At 44.0% G+C, this 24,037-nt stretch overlaps 1 long non-coding RNA gene across 1 annotated transcript; it reads right to left on the bottom strand.

Moving 5' to 3' along the window:
• LOC134478770 (uncharacterized) lies at positions 1–24,000 on the bottom strand. Its single transcript, XR_010051663.1, has 4 exons — positions 23,808–24,000; positions 16,864–17,058; positions 2,565–2,679; positions 1–1,420 (listed from the first exon to the last, which is right to left on the bottom strand). It is a non-coding gene; the product is annotated as an uncharacterized LOC134478770 (long non-coding RNA).
• Positions 24,001–24,037: the final 37 nt, after the last annotated feature.

Genomic DNA, 24,037 nt, shown 5'->3' on the forward strand with positions numbered 1-24,037 from the left:
CAAATCCACATTATTGTAGTTTACTACAATATGTCAAAAACAAACTGAAGTATTGAAAACACGGATCTATATGTACACATTGTTAGCTTTTTAATTATGTAACTAACATGTGTTACAATGTGAAAATTACAGAAAAGAAACAATGAAGAAAATCAAAATAACTTATAGCTGCATCCTGTAAAAATAATGCTATTTATATAGAAAGTTAATATTTGTCCAGTCTATTACCAAAGGAAATACATTATAAATTGTGATCATATCGTTAATGTGTCAACAGTACACGCATTAAAAAACCAAGTACATACAGTTAAGTGGTTTATTAGCATGGGCCAGGTACACAGAGATATGACTGTGACCAAAATATAGCCTCGTCTTCAGAAAGCACCTAGGATTCTTCAGCTGTGGTTAGGGCTCTTTCTCTTGGTTTACTCTTATTGCTCTTTAATGTTTGACAGCCTAGCATTATTGTGTTATAGTCCCAACAAGTTTAAGTCACAGTTTTCTTACACCTGTCTTTCAGTCACATCGCCCTACTCATTTACATTGGCTCTAGAAGAAGTTGAGAGTCTTAGTCATTGGGCCTTTAGAATTTAGTGTGTTCCCACCTGGAAGGGCCACCCTGGTTCTCAAAAGCTGTGAAAGCAAACCTTTCCCACTGTCAGTGCTGTCTGCCAATGGTTCCACAAGTGGAAAGGGACCCCAATGTGTGTGACCAGGTATCTTCCTTGTGCTTAAGGTGCCTTGGTTTCACAGAAAGCTTTCTGCTCTTGAACACCCGAAATGGCCCCCACAGTTCCTGTGTGACAGGTTGGATGCCACAGAAAGGGAAGCAGAGACTCAGAAAAACCATGCCAAGGGATTGAGACCCAGCCTTGCAGAGGCTGAGCGAGGCAACGGGAAGTCCAGGCCTTGTGACCATGGTCCAGCACTCTAATACCCTCCTCTGTGTGAAGACGCCCAAGGGAGGTGTGCTCTTTTTTTTTTTTTTTTTTTTTTTTTGATATTTTTTTTTGTCTTTTTCATTTTTATCGGTACCAGGGATCGAACTCACGACCGCCTGCTTGCAAGGCAGGTGCTTATGCCGCTGAGCTAAATCCCCAGCCCCGGGAGGTGTGCTCTTGACACACAGACACAATCAAAAGTGTGCGTGCACATGCACATACCCCTTACACACTCACCTGAGTACCCTTCTGTAAAAACAGGCAGCCTCAACCAAAATGACCCCAGGCATCTGTAAGGCTCCCACCCTGGAAGGATCTGCCTCTTCTTGTGGTCTTTGCTCCATTAGCACAGTCTGATTCATACTTAAATCTTGCTCAGTGTGCAGACCACCCACAGCAGGAGACCATCTCCAGACAAGCCAGGCTCCTTTCCACGGGGACTTTCCAGCCCTGCATCACCCGTGCCCCGAGGTTATGCTCTGCAAAGCAAACAGAGTCAAGAGACTCAGAACACTGAATCCCAGAGAGCAGACTCCCAGGAGCACCTCGAAAGAGAAAGATGCAGGACTAGGCTATGATGAACATCCTGAGCTGAGACGCAAACACCTACCTTCTGGAAAGCACGCCATAACATTAGGGTACTAGCGTCACACTGTGCGCACGTTGTCCTTTCTGACTCATGATTGTTGTCTCCACTAACTTTAGTAACGTGAATCTTCTATAACCAAGCTGACCCAATGAAGATGCTGAGGTTCAGAGAATCATCACGCTGACCAGATAGTCAGTAACACAGCTTGGAGTAAACTCTAGTTGTTTTGTTTTGTTTTACTCTAACACCAATGTCCCCATCTTCTCAAACATCAACATCAATATTCTACCTGATTTTTGATTCCCTTGAGGTGAGTATGGTGAAGTTTGTTATCTGTTTAGCCTGTGAGGGAACAGGCTCCGACAGATAGAAAGCATCACCCAAAGTCACCAGGGAACCTCCGACCTCAAAGCCCTGTGCTCAGTCTTTCTTGCTTGGTCTCTCCTCCTCAGAGAGCAGGAAGTTGTGGAGAGACCCCAAATGACAAAGGTTCAAAGCAACCATGAGTGGCCCAGTGCCACAGACAAATGCCCCAGGCATCTCTCCTGAGGAACATCCTGGGAGAGCCCCAGCCCAGGCCTAGTGGGTATTTTGGGTCATCTCAGCTTCCTCTGGGGTGTTGTTGTGTATGATCTCCCCTCTGGTGGGAGCCAGGACCACTTTCTGGGGCTCAGGCTTAGAATCTTCACTTTGTGATGTCCAACTGTTCATAATGTGGTTTCTTTGAAGAAAGATATGAAGATGGTAAGGTAGTGAGGAAGTGGGCAAGGGACCACACACACACACACACACACACACACACACACACACATACACACACGCGCGCATACACACATGCACACACATGCATACATACACGCGCGTATACACATGCACACACACGCGTGCACACGCACGTGCACACACATGCATACACACATGCGCATACACACACGTGCACACACACGTACATGCACACACTGGCTTTGTCTGCTGCCTGTCCAAGAAAAGGTTATAAAGCATTTACATGGACACTAGCCTCCTTACAAACTCACCTGAGTACTCTTCTGTAAAAACAGGCAGCCTCGACCAAAATGATCCCCAGGCATCTAGCCTATTCCTTCCACCATGTGCTGCCTGACCGTGTGGTCCTTGTTCTAGGGTAGCCAGCTGGAAAGGAAAGATGAAGACCAGTTAAGCATGCACTGCAGAAACGGAAATGAGACACCCTGGGGAACTAAAGGTGGCATTAAGGTCAGGGGGTAGACTCTGAAACAACATTTCAGAGGAAAAGTGAAAGTCTTCAGCATTAGACATCGCTGAGAAGGAAACTGAAGGAGAGAAACGTATGATGCATCTTGAATCCTGACTTCCTTACACACCATTATTTTCTTTGGTTGTCCAGAGTCACGCTGGAAGTGTCACGGTGGAGTGAGTTGTGATTTGGGTTATAAAATAGATGTCCTGGAGAAATGTTGTGTAAGTTCTAATGGGCTCTTCATGGGTAAGTCATCAGTTTAATGTGTCCTCCCAATAAGCAACTAATTTTGTAAGTGAAATTAAATGCTTACCAATTTGAGAAGCTAAAGTTTTAAGGAGGAAGTGTTAACAGATTGGAAAAACCCAGTGAATTTTTTTCAGACCAAATTATAGGAAACCCTCAAAGCACCAACATCCTGTAGAGAGGTTGCTAGGGACAGGGAAAAGCAAGTGTAGCATCAGGGGATATCCCATCCGCTCGTGACCCCACCCTCAATCCCTGCATGGCAAGGTCTGCAAAGTTACTGAACTCAGCACTTCTGTGGGTGCTGCTTTTGCTTCTGGGTGCAGCTACGGGCCACATTCATGAGCCCCACAGGTGGATTAGTCTGCCTCCTTCCTAAGAGCCAGCTGCTTAGAGTGCCTCAACAAGTAATCTCTAGTGTCAACTCTTGAGGTATGAAAATGTGTTGATTATGTTCCTTGGATTTTCCAGGCCCCACACTAAACCATGGGGCTATGGTACTGAACCAGCTGGCAAAGCCTTCTGCCTTGACTGAACTTTACCAAATTTCACAGCTGTAAGAGACCTTGAAGGCTGACTAGGTATAGATAGTGGGAAAAGAAACAGTGGCAAATAGAATTCAGAGTCAGGAGCAATGACTCACGCTCTCATTTACATCCTACCTGATATTAGACAGGTTTAAGCTACTGCAGGATGGGACCTCCTTTGTGCCTTACGTGACTTATGAATGGAAAATCACTGAACAAATGCAAATTATTATCTGAGAGATAGTTTATGCTTTGAGATAGAGTCTCATTGTGTAGCTCAGGCTCTCTTCAAACTCCAGAGTTTAAGTGATTCTCCTGCATCAGCCTCCCAAGTAGCTGATATTACAGATGTGTGCCACCATACCTGGTGAAATGATTTTGCTTAAAATAAGAAACGAGAAGAAAAGCAAAGGAAATCATAAAATGCTCAGTACATGTGTGCATATCTTGAAAAAAAGAGTACTAAATGCCTATCACATTTTTTCCTTTGTTTTTCTATTTCCTTCTGTTTCTATGCACACTGATATCCAGTTACCAGATAAGGAATTAGTCAAGATGGTAATATTAGAGAGATGTAGGTCAGTATTTCTTTGCATAAAAGAGATGTATATTTCATGCTGCTGAATATATTACAAAGATCTACAAAAACAAAAACACACGTGCATTGATGGTTATTGTCCTCATTCTTATCTTTATTAGCAGAGGAAGCACCTGTGCGGATCCCTTCACAAAGGTTTTGCAATGCAGTTTCCAGATGAGAAGAGAATTTTGATGTGAGAAACTTGGAATGATCAAAGAGTGAAAGATGTATGCAGATAATTAGAGGGTATGAAACAAACAGTAACATTTGAGTTCCCTCAAATTCCGAAGTCAGAAAGTATCTGTAATACTTGAATGAATAATTGGATGAATCCTGGTATAGATAAGGAAGAACCATTGCTTCGGACAAAAGAACAGCTATCTACAGCAGTATCTCAGTTCACAAACTTAATTCTCTCCATGATTCTGCTCGCTAAGTGAATTGGATGAGAACCGAATCAAACTTCTCCCTAAGGTCAACACTGAACCTAACCATGGAATTTGATTCGGTTCTCGTCTAATTCAGTTTGTGACCTGAATCATGGAAGGAACTGAGTTAGTTCATGGACGAGGTGCTACTGTATTCACATAAATGTATTTATGGTAATTGCCTTCTATGGAGGTGAAAAATGGAATACATGTATGTCAGGGAATAAATACATCCAGTCTAGCATATCATACATGAGAACATGGACCTCAGTGATTTTAGAAATGTATTAAAAAGTCTATTTTTTTTTCAATTTTATGTTGACATTTCTGGTCTTGGAGATAAGCAAATGATACCTGTATGTGTGCTGCGAAAAGAAAAAGTGGCGTTTACAGAGCATTTTTGTGCTCCAGGGACCACGTGACACCTGTGTGACACCTGGTGCTCTCTCTCATCCACATCTCTGGATATGACACCCCTCTGCCCTGAGCACTGTCAGGATCCTTTCTGCTCCTCGATACCCCTCCCTCTCCACTCTTTACCCAGGTGACTCTTCTCCAGGATTCCTCCCAGACCCAGGTCTGCCTAGGGCAATGACAGTGAACTGGTTTCCTGGGCAGTGAGCACAGCACCATCATTTATTATCCCAGGGACCCACAAGCAAGTGACCATCTCACTTTGTTTACTGTCATGACTTAGTGCCCATAACAATTCCTAGCGTGTGGAATGCTTCCTACAACATTCACTGCATGAGCAAATGGATGACTTATTCTGCAAGCAAAGTGTTATTAGTCCTCAATTTTCAGATAAGAATATGAGACTCAGAGAGGGCTAGTGAATGGTGACACTCACTTAGTAAATATCAGAGCCAGTAGCTCCCAAGGGCTGAAACTAATGCCCCAATTGCTCTTTTAGTTATTATCAACTAAGACTGGGAAAATCCCAGACACCTGGTGCTGATCCTAGTTCCCATTTGTTGGTCTATATTCAGAAGACTGCTGAAAAAAAATGCCTCAAAGGAACATAAGTTTCAGAGACCAGCAACCAACGAGCAGCTCCCTGAACCTCTGTAAAGGACACATCATTGAATCAGATACAATTTAGCCTGGTCTGCCCGAACTTCTGCATGTCTCACCCAGGCTGTAAGCTTGTGGGAGTTTGGAGATGAGTGCCAGACACATCCTGGCTCCCTGGCTGCTGACAGCCTCTTCTTGCATGTTGAGATAACACATAAATGAGAGAAATAGCCCCTAATCCAGAGGAGGCAGTTTAGCAGACAACAAGAGGCCCCTGGCTGGGAGTCAGAATGTCTGCATCCATCCTTCCCCACCCCACCCTTCGGAGAGCCACTTCCTTGCTAGAGTTTTAGTTTCCATGTGTGACACTTTGGTGACCAGACCTGAAGCAGAGCAGGGAGCCAGCTTGATCAAACTCTCAGCCTTGCTTCTGTCTTGATTGAATGATGTGGGTTAAACTGTACCCCTCTGAAATTCTTTCACTGGAGTCTTGACTTCTTGAATCTGAACTTGTTTAGAAAGAAGATCTAGAATATAACTTTAGTTGGAAATAGGGTGCATCCAGAGATAATCAAGCTAAAATGAGGTCATTGGAGTGGGCCATGATCCAATATGACTGGCCTCCTTACAAAAGAAAGGCTTTGGATGGAGACAGATATGCCTACACAGACAACACCTTGTGAACATGAAGATGCTATCTATCCACCAAGGAGTGAAGTCTGGAGCAGGTCCTGTTTTCTCAGCCTTCAGAAGAAACCAACCCTGCCAATACCTTGATTTGGATTTCTAGAATCCAGACATCTGAGTCAATAGCTCTGCTACTTACGTGACTCAGTCTACAAGACTTAATGACAGCCCTAGAAAACCAACACACCTTGATTTCCCACTGTCTTTCTCACCATTCTCTTATTTTGCTTCATCAAACTTCTTGGCCCATTTACTTTACCAACTGGTTTTTCAGGCAGCAAAATCTGACACCATCTCAAGGATCCCAAAGATCTTTGCAAATGACTTCTCATAACTGTTCCCCGAAAATCTTTAACAACAACTAAGGAACAAGGACCATATTCTTCTTCAGTATGTTCTGGACTCCATGAGTACTGGCAAGGCAAGAGGAGGCTGGTCAGTGCCTAAGGATGAGCTCTAGAGGGAGTGGCCAGGGAGATCCTGGTTTCCTGAATTTGTTCAGTTCTCACCGTGGCATGTTTCAAGCTGCTGAGGTAACCTCTCTGAAAGTGGAGACAGGAGGCCAGGCATGCCTTTGCCTCTGATGAGCTGGTGGGAAAGACTGGCACTGCCACCTGTGTGACCAGTCCTTGGCAGGCCAGGCACTGAGATATTGGCACCTCGTGGTTCCACCCCAAATCTCTTTAAACTACCTGAGCTGAGCACCAGGAAAACCAGGATCCTTATGCAACCTCTTCTTTTGATTCCCGAGGGGTGAGGAGGGACTTGTGGTAAGAGTGGAGGCTTTAGGACCATCATTTGCAAATAAAGATGCGTAAACAAATTAGGGGCTCAGAGGGTTGGTGGCTTGGCCTGCATAACACTGAGAGTGTAGGGGAACAAACTAGGACTTCTAGCCTCTCTCAACCAGTGGTAGTTGGCCTGTGCTTTCTTACACTATTGGGGCTCTAAATCAGGTTTTTTTGGGGGGGGAGTTCCACTGCTTAACAAAAATAGAACCTTTTGAGGTCTTTTCAACTGAAATGTTCTGTGTTCTTCCCCGAGTCCAGACTAGAATTCTCAGCCCCACCCATAGACTTAAAGAGGAAACACCAAGTGGGTACTTGAGGGAAGGAGCCATCAGGGTGACCAGGTCTCCAAAGAGCAACACAGTGGAGGAGTAAGACTGAAATCACTTGAAGGGCCCCACGGATGCTACACACGCCTTGAGCATGGTTCTTCCAGAGGACCTCTCAGTGTCAGTGTGAAGGAAGGTGTGTTTTTATCTATCCTTGGATAGCACCTTGGTCTGGGATGGAAAGGGGCAGCTGTTTAGTAGCCCACAGTAACACCGCACAGCAATTAGGGCAGGAAAGCTAGAAGGCTGCATCGCACTGAAACTGCAGAGGTGGAATTGAGGTCAAAGATTGCCACTCTTCCTGATTTCATTTTGTCTCCTGCACCCACTGAAGGTCCTTTTTCACTGTCTGAGAGTGGAGGATCTGGGAGAGCAGGGAGTGGTTTCTAAGCAGGGAATCCTTCATCAAGCTGTGGTCCAGCTCAGGTACTGGTGGATCAGGGAAGGGCTTTGAAGAATGCCAGAGCAGAGAACACCATCTCTCCCCTTCATGGGAACCTGTGTCTGTCTGCAAAGTGCAGCGTGGTTTGGAGGAGCATTTCTGGGTCCGGGAAAGCAGGTGGCAGGTAACAACGTGTATATGACGGAGCGTACACTGCTCAATCAGGACCAATGACAAGAAGAGAGTCTCTTCTCAGGAGTCAGGCCTTTCCTTAATGAGTACTGCCTCTTGCTCAGATCTCTTTTTTACTGAGATTGCTGGCCCTTCATTTTCCCTGTGGGTTGGCCTCTGAGCTTTCCAGTTTTCTTGATTGAGAGCAAAACAGCTTTCCCATGCATGTTCTATTTACCCGCTGGCACAGAATAGGGCGAACATCAGCCCTACAACCTCAGGCCATAGAAAGAGAGTCACAGCTTCTCGGTGGGCTCAGTATTCCTTTGAAGGAGCAAGACCCTTGCAGAAATTCATGCTTCTCTCTCTCTCCACAGTTGGCTAGAAGCGTTTGCAAAGATGATGATGAGATTTTTAGTGCAGTCGAAGAATGTAATCCCTAGAAAGGTCCTGCTGATAGAATTTAGATCAAAGAAATTGTGTTGATTCTGCCTTTAAGACTTCCAGAGTCCAGCTGTTCAGAACTGTCTCCGCGCCCTCAACCCACCATCGTGTTGCTCCAGCCATGCTGGCTTCCTTGTTCCTCCGATATGCTCCTGCCTATTACTGATCTCTACTCAAGTAACTCCCTCCTCACTCCATCTAACCTGCTCAGATCTCACCTTCTATGTATTTCTACATCAGCCCTGAATCCCTACCCCAATACCCTGCACTGGGGACTTGTCTTCCTCACGCTGTTTTCTTTTGATTCCTCAGAAGACTTCACACCTCTTTCCTATTATTGTGTTGACCAGTGTCTGTCTCTGCCCGATAGGCTACAAGCTGTAAAAGCACACAGCATCCTCTCTTGTGGCCTGAAGGATGCCTGCCTCCAGACAAGGCATCAGGGAGAAGGTAATTTTCAGCAAATTTTTAAAGTAGGTTTAAACTCACAGAACAGTTGCAAAAACAGAACCAAGAGCTCACAGATACTCCTCTGGCAGATATAACATTTTACTGCCACATTTCCTGTGCGATTGATTTAGTGATATTAATGAATACTAGCATTCATAATTATACTGGTAACAATACATGTAGAAGCCTTCAGATTGCAAAAGGCCTTTTCTTTTATTTGCTGGTTGCTTTTTGCGCATTAGCCCAACGGGCCACACCCTACATCTCCAAAATGGTGAGGGGACAGTTGCTTTTACTCATGAATGCGTAAGAAGCATGAGACGCATCCAGATGAGATGACCTCCTGCCCAGGGTCACACAGCTGGAAGGAACAAGGGCACAGCTGGCTGGGTACAGCTGCCTCTGTGCAGCGCTGCCGTTCCACACACACCCCATGCCTTCTGCACTCCACATGGGTTCAGAGTGGCTCTCTGACAGAGAGCAGATGGCAGTTGTTTCCTGTAGGCTGGGATGCCCCCAGCAGCTGTGACCCGCACTACAAAGGCCATGACTCACCCACACTCACGACCTCCTACCACACGTGCTCCCTTCATTCAGTGCTTCTGAGCCCCGTGCCTACAGTGTCAGGGTGAGAGTCGGGCTGCCAACCCAGGCTGGCCACAGGGTCCCGAGGTGCCTTCAGCTTGGGGACTGAAATGCCATCTGTCACCCACCACAACTGCAAGCTTCCTGCCTGGCTCTAGGAAGCAGGAGAATCAGAGCCTCCTACCTCTCCTCTAGTCTATTCCTAGGGGAAAATGTGATTATCTCCAGGCCTCAGCTTACCCAGATGTCAGATGGGAGATGAGTCTGAGATGGTTCACGATTCCATGATCCTGAGTTAGATTTTTCCATGTTTCCTATATATTCAAGGGAGACGTTTCAGACCTTGATCTCTTAGTGGAAAAAAACATCAGGCAGAGAGGCAGGAGAGAGGGTGGGGGGAGGCCGATGGAGAAGCCACTGTGATCAAATGAGCGAATATAGGTCAAGAATGCGGTCAGTGGTCAAATGCTATTTGCAGTGGTGAGAAGAACATCCGCCCCTGCATCTCATTCCTTGCCTGCCACCCTGCCCTACGCCAGGATGGGCCCTTGCTTTCTTGCTTCAAAAATTCTGCAATAGCCTCCAATGTGGTCACCTGGTCACCAGGGCTCTCCTCCACCCCAATCTGCTCACTACCATCACAGAATGTTCCTAAAGTACAGCTGTGCTGGGTGTCCTTTTCTTACTGAAAATCCTTCACTGGCTCAGTTTCCAGTGATTCATCCCAGCAGCCAAGGCCTTCAACAAGCAAAGCCTTGACCTATCTTTCCCCCATGCATTCCAGCTGTTCCCTCAGGCCCATCCAGGACTTGTATAATCTATTGTCCCCTACTCTCTAGACAATCACTAGCTGTCCACCTCAACTAAGGACCTGTAGATAGCATAGCAGTTGAGAGATCAGGTTCTTGAGGCAGAAAACTTGAGTTTCAGTAGATGCATGCCCTTGAACAAGTTGTGACTTCTCTGAGCTTCGGTTTCCTCATCTGTTAACCAGGATTTAGCAAAGGCATCTCTTAGAGGGACCATTGGGAGGATTAAAGAAGGACTGAAAGCAACTGGCAGTCAGCAAATACTCAGTCAGTGTTTCTCATTATCTAATCATCCATCCTCCCACCACCACCAAGGTCCTCCCCAGCCCATGAGCACAACCCTCTGCTACCACCTCTGCCAGCCCGATGAAGCCCTCCCCACCCCTCATCTGCCACACATTTCCCAAGGTGCTCCCTCCTTCACCCTCCAGAATCTACTGACTCGATCTGAGGCCCACCTGACCACAGGGTCCCTGAAAGAAGGGAGGATCTTGTCTCTCCAGAGGGTCTGTATCTTTCTTGGGATTGAGGAGAGAGCCCAGCAACTGGAAGGACTTGGTCAGGATGTGTTGGATGAAAGAATAAAGGGATGAGATCATGGAAAGCTCAATGAGGAAGGAAGGCACAGACAAGGGAAGCCTGGTGAAAACCTAAGGGTAAGATATGACTTCCCAAGGGTTGCACACAGGCCAGCTGAGCTCGACCTCTGAGTTAGGACTCTCCTCATTCATCATGGTGAAGCCCCCAGAGAGCCCAGGTTGGAGGTATTTTCTCTAAACAGGGTTCTGATCTGCCGCAGGATATATAGGATATACAGGGTATGATCCTCAGAAAAATACCTCAGCAGAGGTATCTTAGAGAAGTCATCTCTTCTTCTGGCCATCAAAACAGAAAACTTAGGCTAGATAAGTGATTTTTTTAAAAGAGGTTGGCACTAAACTGGATGCTTACCCTTTCTTATTTGACTTGAAAAGTTGCCCAGAGTGTTGATCCTCCTGCCTCAGCTTCCCACAGCAGTGGGATTACACCAGCACATGCACCAGCATACCACCAGGCATGCACCAGCACACCACTTAGATAAGCGATTTTTCAAGTTGGTCACCACTAGAGTTCCACATTAGGAACACAGACTGTCAGTCCCATCTCACTGCACTGGAAGCTCTGGGGAGAGGCCTGCCGTTTTCTCTGGCTCTCCAAGATATTCTAAAGCGTGGTCACTTTGAAAACCATAGAAGACTTTCAAAGTTGGCCTTGTCTCCTCTTGTGTTGTCTATAATTGCAGTGAGCTGTTTTGTTTTGTTTTGTTTTGTTTCCCCATTAAACTCATAGGTAGATGCTGCCCAATACACAAAATCGATTGAGCCAGAGTTCATCTGGTTGAGTAAGGGCCAGGCTCCTCCCACTCTGACCGCTTCCTCCTGCATGGTGTGGTCAGTTCAATCCCTGGTCTCTAAGGCTTCAAGGCCACCACTTAGCTTAGAATTCTGAGTGCCTCCCATGTTAGAATCTCTTTAAGTGGCCCTCTAGGGAGGGGGACATGGAGGCCCAGAGGCAGGCTGACCAGGAAGGGAGCTGAGACAGGGGTGCAGACAGCATGGGTGCCCTTAACCTGACAAGGCAGCCGCGGTGCCACATAGGAGGATGTGAGGCGGGAGCTGCCCTGTTTCGAGGAGGCGGCGGCGGCGATCACTCCGGCTGCTTTTGGAGGCAACGTGGCACCACTCTGATTTTTATATCCTCCTTTTCATGAAACTCAGCAGATCCTATCAAGCTCAAGTGGCCTGCAGAAATAATTATCTGGACCCACGAACGCACTCTCTCTGCCTCTCCCCCTCCTGCCCATGTGGACAGATGAGCCAGTGCAATGACTTTCTCATTTCATCTTCTCAAGTGACAGTGATGGAGCAGGGGAGCCGGGGGAGCTTGGGGAGTGTGTGGGGCCATCAGGGAAGCTGTGGTTGGGGAAACTCTCAGCAGAGACCACGCTGCTGGAAAAGCAAAAGTCCGAGTGCTTTGGGGACTGTCAAATGTCACAGATGATGGCTGGGGGATTCTCGAAGGACAGAGAACAAGAGGCAGCACCCTGCGCTCCAAAGCAGTGACCATATCAATAGCAGAGGGCAGGATGGATGGAGAAGAGAGGGTGGGACCAGCCACAGGAGTTGATGTGAAAATGGTCATCGTCCTAGTTCCGTCCTGGCATGTGTGTGCCCCGTGCAGCTGAGCAGAAGGAAATCACTGTGGTCTGGGACACCACCCAGCGCAGTGCTGTGATGGTCTCTTTCTCAGAAGGAGAGGAAGTGCCATGCTGCATGCTGTCAGCGATGTCTTCCCCACTGAAGAAGATGGCTCTTTTTGGTCCAGGTATTGTGGAACACAACCTGTGACCCTTTACAAGCCTGTGTCCTGGTTTCTATGCCTTCCATAGGGCATGATAATACTGACTGCCCCCAGGCTCATAGGAACAGTAAAAAGAGCACAAAAATTAGGGTTGGTCATACTAGTACCCTTCTTCTATCTAGTATTCCCGGTTACAAATGCTTTGTGTCACTATCTGATCTAATCCCATGGCCAAATTGTGTTTTTGTGCAGAACCTGAGATCCAGGGAGATTAAATACTGCCAAACTCAAACAGCAAGATGGCAGCGATGTAGGTTTCTTGATGCCTGGTTCACTGTTTCTCATGCTGACTTCTCTTCTGTGAAACATAAGCTCATTTATTAATTAAAAAGACAAAGAAGAAGGAGGAGGAGAAGGAGAAGGAAAGAGACAAGGAAGAGGAAAAGGAGGAGGAGGAGGAAGGCGCTTATTCCTAGTGGGTCATCATTGCTTCCTTTCACTCCAAATGCATCCTCAACAAACAATGTCACATTTTCCCATTGCTGGACTTCAGTTCTTTTTCTTCACAAACTCTGACTCTATGTTTCCTGGTGGCGAGCTGGCAGAAAGCTTGGCTGTGACTTTTGCCCTATTTCTCCCTGAGCCCAGACAGAATTCCTGAGGATTCCATGAGGCTTGTTCCATTTGCTAGTTCTCAGTTGGAGTCAGTGGGAAACACTGCTTTCCTGCGGATTCTAGAGCTTGACTTGACCTTTCAGACTCTTCAAACACTGAGACTGTGTGACTTCATAATGCAGAAGAAAAACATTCTGAGGCAGTGAAGGGGTGAGGGGCTCCCCGGGGGGAGAGGGTTGTTCCTTGGGGTTGGAGACACTGAGCTGAGACAGGGTAGAGAATGTGTGGGCTTAGCCACCGGACAGCTCTCTCCCCGCAGGCCCGCATCATAGCAGGCCCCTCACCTGTCTCTGAATTCCCTCTTTACCACACTACTGAAATAGGGGTGGTAACAGCTGTCTGTAAAATGCTTTTTGAACAGGCAGCAGCAGTTGTACTGTGGCCAAGTACTGTGGAACACACAAACTCTGCTAAACTCATCTCCCAAGGCATTCGAGTGTGGAGTATTTGGAGAAACGCAAAATGCCTTTGCTCAAAGGAATGACATAGCAGTCATCAGGCCAAACCACCTACTCTCTTAATACATGCCCTATCAGCCACCCTCTGGGCAGTTCTAGTGACTCTAAGCTCAATATTCCAGAAGGTGGCCATTTCTCTGCCAGAAAGCTCTGAACTATGAAATGTAGCAAAGATTTACTTTAAATTTTCACTGCTCTCCACTAGTTCTGCCCTCTAGGGAACATCCCAGAGTAAAGCCACCTTCTATCCCCATTGGCACAAGTAGACCAAAAATGACTTTAACACTTTAACGACCTTCCTTCAAGGGAGAATGTGGTTACTGTCTGACCAGGTGTGGATGCTATGTCCAGCCAAGGTGAGAAAAGGTGGCATGATTTGTCCTTTCCAGGCCTTGGGAGTTAGGAGTGAGGCTGTCTCCCATCTCCATATCCATTGAGTAACTGCCAGCGTGCCTGTTTTACTATGCAGCTTGTCTCTGGACTGCTGTGTATTGTACCTTCATAAAAAACACAACCAAGCATGAATAAGAAACATTTTTTTAAGGAAGGAAGGATGGACTGCCTGAGCAGAGGATGGAATGCATCTAGGGTGGTTTTAGCACTGAGGCGGAAAAGAACCATGCTTGCTCTGTGGTGCGCACCTGTGGCCCTTGGAAGGGATATTTATCACAGATGGACTGGGCTTCTGTGTGCCCCGAGGGATTACAAGTCCACCAGTGTTTCCCCTGCCATGTAGAATGCTCAAGGCTGCAGATACATAAAGAACAACATTCCAAAAAGCAGTAGAAGGGGCTATTTACTTTGTGCTTACGGTAAAGAGTTTCCAGTGGCTCAAAGTCTCACATTATAGGATTCATTCTTTTTGTCAGAGGAGCAGAGTAGGGATCTGCACCCCCCAAAATCTACATGTGGACATGAGCTCTCACTTCTCAACTATGTGATTATTGCCCAAGTCATTACATATTTATAAGCCTGTGCCTGTTTCTGCGTCAGTGTAACAAAGGAAGAAAAATCCCTACACTATGCTGTGCATGTGTGCTGTGTGCTGTATACTGTGTGTGTGTGTGTGTGTGTGAGAGAGAGAGAGAGAGAGAGAGACAGAGACAGAGAGAGAGATTTTCAGTATCAAATGAGCCAAAGTTTCTTTTGTAATTGCATCAATCGTTCATAACATTGCCCCCAAACCCTCCAGTCATTCAACATGTGCTAATTTGTAAGGAAATTGATTCCCAGCTTTTTACTGCACTTAAATTGGGGGGTATCACATTACATAAATACAACTCCAAGTGCTTATCCACCAGTCACTATAGATAAGCGTGCAATAACTCTTAAGTGCTTTTTATGCATATAAGGAAATGAGTCTCAAGTCTTCCATTTTGAAATCTTTGTGATCTACACATATAAACATTTTTTTTCTTTGCAGTGTGCACCTCGGGCCACCAGGAAAATATCAACCTAGGAGCAACTAATTACATCTCTACATTAGTAAGAAGAAAGAGAGGGTTTAGTGAAGGCTTTACCTATCCAAAGAAGTGAAGTTAATCAAAGCACATATGCAGTGAGAAGAACATGACTTCCCCATTTCTTAACCATGTGGTTTTTGGACAATTTTCTGTTTTTTAGCTTTGTCACAATCCTCTCTATCTCCCAGGATGGTCACAAAGGTTCAGTGGGATGACAGAGTCTCAGCACACTTTAAGAAGTCATGGCTATTACATCACACCGCAGGTGGTGTCTGCGTGAGCCTGGATGGATGAGTAAAATTTCAAAAGACAACAATAATAAAAGAGGGCTGTTCCAGGCAGAAGGCAGAGTGCGAGTGAAGTGTCAGGAGAGGAAAGTTTTCAAAGGAACACTAATCCTTTGTGTTTGTATAGTGGCATGTGTGGGTGATCACAGGACAGGGCAGGGCTGGAGGTGGACAGGTATGACCAAAGGAGGAGGTCACCAGTCCTGGAAGGCTGAGGAATCTGATCGTGCTAGATCAGGGTTTCCAAAGAGGAATGCATTCTCCCAGGAGAGTGTGAAGAGTATACTGACATGGGAAACCTTGAGAGTTGCTATTATTTCACAGGTACCGAGTGTGCTGTCGTCCTTGCAACCAGTGGTTTCTTGTCATATCTCCAACTAATGTTATTCTGAGTGAGTAGCAAGCATGACATATCTGTTAGGTCTACGAAGTACCCATTTTGCTGTTTTCATTTAGCTGGCTTCATGGATTTGTGGATTGCTTATGTATATTTAACCACAGAAACCCTCCCACAATGGACTTGTACTTATAAAAGATTTCTGCAAAGAACTTGTGAATTTAGAATCATATCTAAGCATGTATAAACAGAGAGAACATGATAGAGCTCATTTTTTTCCTCTCCTGGCTTCCCGTTAGCCACATTTTGAGAGTTCATAACCATTATTGACCTAAGCAGATATAACAAGTGGTAACTCCCCTCAAATTTAAAATTCTCAGGAAAAATGCTTGAATTACAGTTTTACATGCACCATTATTGATAACAAACCCTGCTGAAAGTGTCAATTAGGACTTGAGATAAAAGTAGTATAATGTCATTCAGATTAGCATACATTTTATTCCCAATCTCACATTAATCTCTTCTTTTGGCATTTCTAGTTTTGACTTATGTTGATAATGTGCATGATTTATTGCGATGATTTTATACATGTGCTGCACACGTATTATAAGTGTACAAAGGTGCATGGGCTAATCTTTACCAATGGTGTCACACGTGCAGAAACATTTGGAGATCACAGAGAGAGATTCTAGAAAATTATGATTGAGGTCACCAAGCAGGAAGTGGCTTGCTCAGTGCTGGGTTCAGGGAATGACAGGAGGACTGAATTCTGTCAGGGGGGAGGGATCACACAAGGAATATAGCGAGGTAAAGTCTGGAGAGATTATTAAAAACTTGGCCATTTCTCTTCTCAAAACATTGTTCTTTCTTCCCTGCTAAGGGAAAGCACCAGCCTTCTAGAATCCCCAGCCAAACCATGTGAGGTATGTTGCCTGGACCAGCTCTCCTCTGACTGCCCTGACTTCTTCCTCAGTAATTTCCTTTCCTTCAATTTTTTTTTTCCTGCAGAAGGAGTCAGTTCTAAGACTGCCCCTGGCTGTGACTCGTGATTTGAGATGATGAGGTTTGTCTTGTGATGTGGAGATTCCAGACTCACCTGCTGGAAGGAGGCAAAATTCCACAGCCGTGAAAGGCATGGGCTATGAGGTCAAAGAGCAGGAACCCTAATCTCAGTTCAGCCAGATGTCACCATGTTCTCCGGGGATGACTTGTTGGGTTTGTTCTTCAGTTTCCTCATTGGTAAAGTGGGCATAATCACCGCACCTCTGTGACAGCGAAAAAAATCCTAATTCTGGAAAAGAGAAATTCTCAAGATTTGTGAGTTTGTCTCCTTACCAAGGAATGAATTAGGACTTAAACAAAAAGGCCTGGGCCAGGACTGGGAAGGAGGCTTCCAGGATCACAAATCATTTCATCTCTTAAAGCAACTTCCAAATGGAAGTGTTCACTTGTGTGGCAGCCTGTGACTCTGGGATGCCGAGGCAGAGGGCAGAAATGGCTGCTTCTGAGTTGCTGTCTCTCCCTGGTTCATCTAGCATCCCTGTCATCTCTGGCTATTGCCACAGCTTCTGGTGAGAAATTATGAAGTCAATGACCTGTGCAGTAATGCTTGGGTGCATCGGTGAATAGTAAGCATTCAGCCAGCTCTCCCTGTGTTTGAAACATCCTTAGGTTTACTGGCGTCTGTGTGGTTTTGTTTCCCAAAAGAAAAAAAATGTACACTAAAAATCACATTCAGAAAGAGTTAGGTATGTAAGGGAAATACCCTGAGTATTTAGAATACTGTAGACTCTGCAATGAAAAAAAGATGTAGTGAGTGGCCCGGCTGGCTCAGGGCCACTGCTTTTTTATCTTAAGGAATAAACAGGACGCTGGAGGGTGAGGGCAGGTAACTCAGCCTTCACACCGAGAACTGCTCAGCTACACTGGACTGTAGAATTTCTCAAATGCTTTCCTATACAATGAAAGTCACAATAATGAAACTCTTTTATTTGGCTATTTATTACCTCCATTCTCTTTGTGTCTCCCAGCATTTTGTGAAATATTATGATTCTCATTTTATCTAGAATAAAACAGAGGCCCAGAGACTTTAAAGAACCTGATCTCAATCGCAGAGGTGAAGAGTCAAGGCTGCAGATGAAAAGCAAAGGCTCCTTTGCCCTGTACCTCTCTAGTCTCTTATTTTGTACATTGATCTTCATAAAAACACTCCATATCCTTTTGGGTCTAGGGAGAAGGTCACTTTTGTGTCTCGCCTGTTGTCTTTCCCAGTCAGATCTGAGCTCTGCATTAACAGTGCTTTATTATTTTCTCTATGTTAACATACATTAAACCATGGCATGATGGTGGTTGGAGTGTCTTTCTCATGTGTGTATGATCTCTAAAGATCTGCAGTTCTATTTAACTCATCTGTGAACGCCCAGTACCCGGCCCAGAGTCTAGGATACAGTAGATGTTATTCAGTTTGATGCTGAGTACATTCAAGCTTATAAGTTAAATGCCTTCAAATGTCTTAGTACGGCTCAGATTGCAGTCTTTCCTAGTCCCTGCTTAGGGTCTATGATGATGTATCTTTCTCCTTTCAACCTCTGTAGAATCACAATCTCTCAGCCAGATTCTAGAGCATATATATGTTATTTTTAAGCTTGTAAGGTTCTTTAGGAAAAGGATTGCATCTGAGTGGCCAGTGAGTCCCTCTTTGGACTGGGCCAGTTCTAGGTAGAGTGGGTGTATGGTTAAATGCCTGTGCCCACATTCACATGGTTGCCAGCAGTTTGCTAAGAGCTGGTGAAACAGGTTCATGGCAGAGTCCAAGGTACTTTGGCAGAGATTTAATAGGTAAGAGACAGAACAAGCTGATGGCCAGGAGCCCAGCCCTCTCCCTGGTCGATTAGTATGCCCCTTTCAGAATCGCTGAGACTCTGTCTCACCACTGCCTTCAGAGATGGGGAATTCCTTGAAGACAGACAACAGATCTCTAAAGTGGTCGACTTGGGAGCTGAAAACTTAGTACTGCAATTTATTTGTGTGAAGAAGTGCAAAGCAGAGGATCCTTATCAGGCAGAGGCAAAGGCAAGGGGCAGTCTCTGGATGAGTTGGATTAGAACAGGAGCAAACCAGGCAACTGGAACACCAAGCTAATTAGCGAGTTTTGAGCCACTAGCTTAGTGTACTCAGCTGAAGGAGGAAGATGGTGATTAAAAATAAATTAATTCAAGGATGTAATCTCCAAGGTCATAAGGTTTTCAGCTTTTTCAACCCAACAGTTCCACCGCCGGAGATACATTCTAAGAAAATAATCCAAGATTCAGAAAAAAGATGACAGAAAGACAATGTTATGGATAACAGAAATAAATTGGAGGTAACTTAACTGTCTCCCAATGGTTTTTGAGTGCCGGTATAAATTATAATATTCCCACTAGAGTAATATTTTAAAGCCACTCAAATGTGTTGCTCTTAGGACCACCTTGGAATCACTCATTGTGTAACAATCAAGAGAAAGATCAGCTTGCACACGCCTGTTTGTACTGCACGTCCAACACTGTGGCAAAAACATGCTTTTTTGAAAAAGACAGGAAAGAATGAAAATAGATGATTTGCAAAGATAGTAAGCTTGTGGGTGGCTTTTTATTTCCATAATCATGGTATTATGTTTTTGTATAATTTAAAAAAAAACTTATGTTAATCTGAAACTTAAAAGAATAACACCTTAACAAAAGATGTATTTCACGGAGGAGTCATTTCAGGGAGGTTCAACATTAGCCACACTTCCTTTCTTAACTTCCTCTTCCAACATGGGTCCAGTTTAGGTGACTGTCACTGGTATCAAGTTTGAAACTGTATATGTGAAAGACAGAAACACTTTGGACAGATAGCTATAGATACAAGTGCAGATACAGATTTAGATATGATTTCTCTTGAAAGTTAGATCTCTCATATATCAAATGCCTAATGCAAAATTATGCCTATACATGAAGGGCGGGGAAGATAATGAATATATGGATTTAAAAGTCCTTCCAAATGCACGAGTGCGTGCTAATTAAGGTAGATCATGCTTCAAAGATTCATGTGGAAAAACGTTCTGGTCTCCTTTTCAAATGTTTTCCAGATACCTGAACAACACCTATCTCTTCCAAGGCTCCATGTTATCTACTTCCATGAGTTAGTCTTGTGAAAGATTTTAGCAATTAGAAAATACAGATATAGTTCAGCTTACATGAGACAAGCAGTCTGCATTTTCCATAAATATCAAAGTCATTAATGAGAAGAAAATCATCAACAAAAGCCCCTAAATGTTTGTATATCTTTGAAGACCTAGACAGCTGCTAGTCCTGTTTCTCTAACTCTTAGAAACAACTAGCAGCTCTCCCCTGGAGGGCACACCACCAGGTTATCTCATGCATCCATTGGCCTGAGAGTAACAAATGAATTTGTTAATAAAGTTATCATAGTAGTACATCTACTAAAAGTGAGCCGAACATTTTATGCATTTTTCCTACTTTCTAGCATTGTTATGAATCACTTTTCTAGTTACTTTCTGGTTATGGGGACAAAACACTTGACACTTAAGGAGATTTTACCCTACAGTTTTAGTGGATTCAGTCCATGGTTAGTTCCAAGACAGAAACTGCAGGGCAGGATGACATGGTGGAGAAAAGATGTTCACTGAGTGGCAGGCAGGAAGCAGAGACAGAAGAAAGAAGTTGAGAACAACAATACACACTTCTAAGTTTCCACCTCCAAATGTGAGTTATAAGTTACAAGTGATAAACTTTCCTATCACAGAAAACAACTATACATCTCTATTAATTACATCATTGCTATTTTCACAAGCCTTTAAAGCACTAGTGGCCAAAGTATTTCTTAGCCCCCTCCCCATTTTATAGTAAAAAAAACCTGTAATATTTGCAACAAAACCTGAAGATAATAGGATGTCTCTTAGTAAATTCATTCAAATTTTTCTTTAACATGGTCAAATTGGATCAGTAGTCACTGGAAAAGAGATTTCATAGCTTGAGGATTATCTTTCACATTAGTGTCCATAGAGAATAGTTTTCCACTTAAAAGATGTAGTTTTAAATTATTTTTACAAGAAGTATAAAACCTATGAAATTAATTTTCACATTCTGATTTTTTCCTGTTAGTGTATTTCAGCCATATATATAACTATTGTTAGTTGTTCAATGTCGCTTTTGTCTCTGGAGTAGGTTTGTGAATTGAGTAATGAAATTTCATTTTGTTACTTTTTATTTATCTTACATGTTTGAGGTATTTCAATACCACATTCCAAGTAATTTCCATTAGATCCAGAGATTTTCCTTTTTATTCCAGAGAAAAATTTGATCCACTAGTGCTACAAAAAGCATTATTACGTTTGGCTAAATGCTATTCTTTTGAAAACTTCATCTCACATTCAAGCATGTGCTCTGTGTTTGATCTCTACAAACCATCTCCAACTTCTGGATGGTTTGACATAATGTTTTGGCCTCTATGTGCCGTGAAAGCAATATCTATTCAGGAGAAACTCTACTTGGAATGGTACATGTTGCTCTATTCCCAGGCTGGCATGTGGACCATGGCTCCCATTCAGTCAATCGTGGGAGCAAACAAGGGACACCCCATAGTGTTCTGCATTGCTGAGCTATGGTGCTCAGTAAGTTAGAAGGATTGAAATGTATTTTCTGAGCACTGTTTTCAGCTTCCAATGAGTCAGTCAGGATGTAACTTATGTCAAGTAAGTCAAGAAGCAGCTAGATTGCCAGTTCTGGCCTTCACTGTCTTAGTGACATAATCCGACATGGGATTCTCTGTGCTCAATTCAGTTGGCTTATTAGCATCATTTCAATTTTAATGAATTAAGCCAACCACTTCTTTACTTTTCTCTGCAAGTTTCCCGCCTAAAGCCTGCCTGTGCTTTTCCTTTTCCTTCCTTTTTTTTCTTCTTTAAGAGAAAACGTTGATTTCATTGCATTTTTTTCCTTTTTTAAATACCATCTAACTTATTCTTGTTTCAGTGATCCCAAAATGTGCCCTTCAGCATGATAGCCACTGGATACATGTAGACAATTAGATTTCAGTGAATTGAAATTAAGCAAAAGTCCTGTTCCTTAGTTGGGTTGCACATACTCCGTAGACATGTCTAATGATTATAGTTTGAACCACATGAATGCAGAACATTTGCAAGGTAGCAGACCATTCTGTTGGATGATACTGGTTAAAGGAGACAAACTGTCATTGTACTCGAGGCATGTAATATCTGAATATATTTTCATTAAAAATGTGAGTAAAAATAAACAATTTCAAATTAGATTTCCTTTTCATATACATTTTTAAAACATTTCTTCGAAATATTTTAAATTTTAATTTATTAATTTAAACTCAAAAGAAAACTGTACATATAACAGATAACATCTTAAAATTATCTGAGGAAAGGTTTTTTAATTTCTTTTTTGAAAGATTAATTAAATCTTATTTAGTTATTTCTTTCAGTAACTTATTTAACAATGCCAGTTTTTAATGGCCAGTTAGTTGAAAATAGGAATATAAGTCATACATGTTATGGAGAGTATGTCTCAATCCAAGTATATGCAAATTTAAGAGTAATATAAATTGTTTAATTTTGTAAAGCTTCCCCCAGCTGCCATGTGGAAAATTTGGAAACTCATGCTAAACCATGACTACCTCCAGATTCATAAATCAGAACATAAAGAAAAACAAGGAAACAGGCTCTCAGGACTACTTTGTTATCAAGAATCTTATGCTATATGAGAGGAAACATTTAACCAGCTAATTAATTGCTTTATTTATTTTCACCAAGTACTTTAACTATTCAAATTCTTTCTATTTTCCAAAGCATTATCCCTCTCCAAAATCTATACTTACTCACTCAAGCATGCACAAGTGATTTCGTTTCCAGAACAAACCATCTGCAGATCTGAGGGGCTGAATTGTGTCTATCCCCAAAACAGTAGTTTGGGGTTAAGGATCTGGCCTTGTCATCTCTGAGCACCAGACTCTGAAAGCCAGAAGTGGCTAACATCTATTTTCTGGTTTGTGTTTGTATTTATGATATGCGCTGGCATCCAGCTTCAGGGGGTAAAGTGAGTGACACAATGCAAGGAGTCCACTTGCCTGTGTCTTTGAAAACATATACTCAAGAGTCACAGGGAGGTATTGAATAACAAGGCCAGGTAAAGTCAGTCAGACAGACCTAAAATACATACGGTTGACGAAGCACTTCCATGTGCTACAAATAGGTTCTGTGCACTTGATTTACCTCCCCAGGGAAGCCCAGTGAGCAGTTGTGATTGTCTTTTGATCCCATTTTACAGTGGAAAAACTGAGGGTACAGAAGAGTTAAACAAGACAGAGAGGAGGAGACACAAGCATAAGATATGAAGCTGGGACTTGCAGAAGCCGGAGCTTTTTCTGTAATCCTTCTACCCAAAGGGGTGCACTGTGGATAGAGAGCTTCTAGATTTCCAGAGCCAGTCACTTAGGGGCGCTCTTCCTGGGAAGATGTTCACGCCAAAAGCTGCCTTATTTTATAGCTAAAGAAAGGATGGAGGTGGATGAGAAGAGACCTGGGTGTGAGGCCTGGCAACAAGAGGATGGCGTGGAGAAGCAGTCACATCTCTCCCCTTGCTCAGAAACCTTCGTTGTGCCCTGGTGGCCTCAGGACAGGCTGCTTACTTGGCATGGTGTTAAGGAAACCCTGAGTTTTGCCCCAGCCACCTACTGAGCCCATTTCCTCCTTCCCGCCAATCCCCGGCCTCGCCCCAATTTTAGTCTCAAACTGAATTGGAAAACAATATGGTCTTGTATCTTTCTTGCCTTTCAGTACGCTCTTCCTCCACTAGACTATTAGCTCTTCCTTCCTGTCAGGTGAGGGGCAACTCACAATTCAAATGTCACCTGGGTGCTTGTTCCTAGATCCCAACAAGGGTTTGGCTCAGACCCTCCAGAACTTCCTTCAGACCTCAGCTGGAGCCCCAGCCTCCCAGCAGACGACAGCCTTCGCCCACATGTCCACTTTCTTACCGGTCAGTAAGCTTCTACAGCAGCCTTGACCTCTGCATTCTTCCAGCTCCCTCCTTGGGATCCAAGTACAATCCCTAAAATACAGCAGATTCCTCCTAGATGGCGAGTATCTAAAGAATGAAGAAAGAAGAGGCAAGGGATGACCTTCAGGGCTTGGTTTTTTTGTGAGAATACTTTGCTCTTATCACCCCCAGACACCTCTGAGCAACATGCCATCCATGGCAATAAGC

Source organism: Cavia porcellus, unplaced genomic scaffold (assembly GCF_034190915.1).
Source record: "Cavia porcellus strain 051 isolate PalLab524CR breed Dunkin Hartley unplaced genomic scaffold, mCavPor4.1 scaffold_14, whole genome shotgun sequence".
Taxonomy (NCBI): domain Eukaryota; kingdom Metazoa; phylum Chordata; class Mammalia; order Rodentia; family Caviidae; genus Cavia; species Cavia porcellus.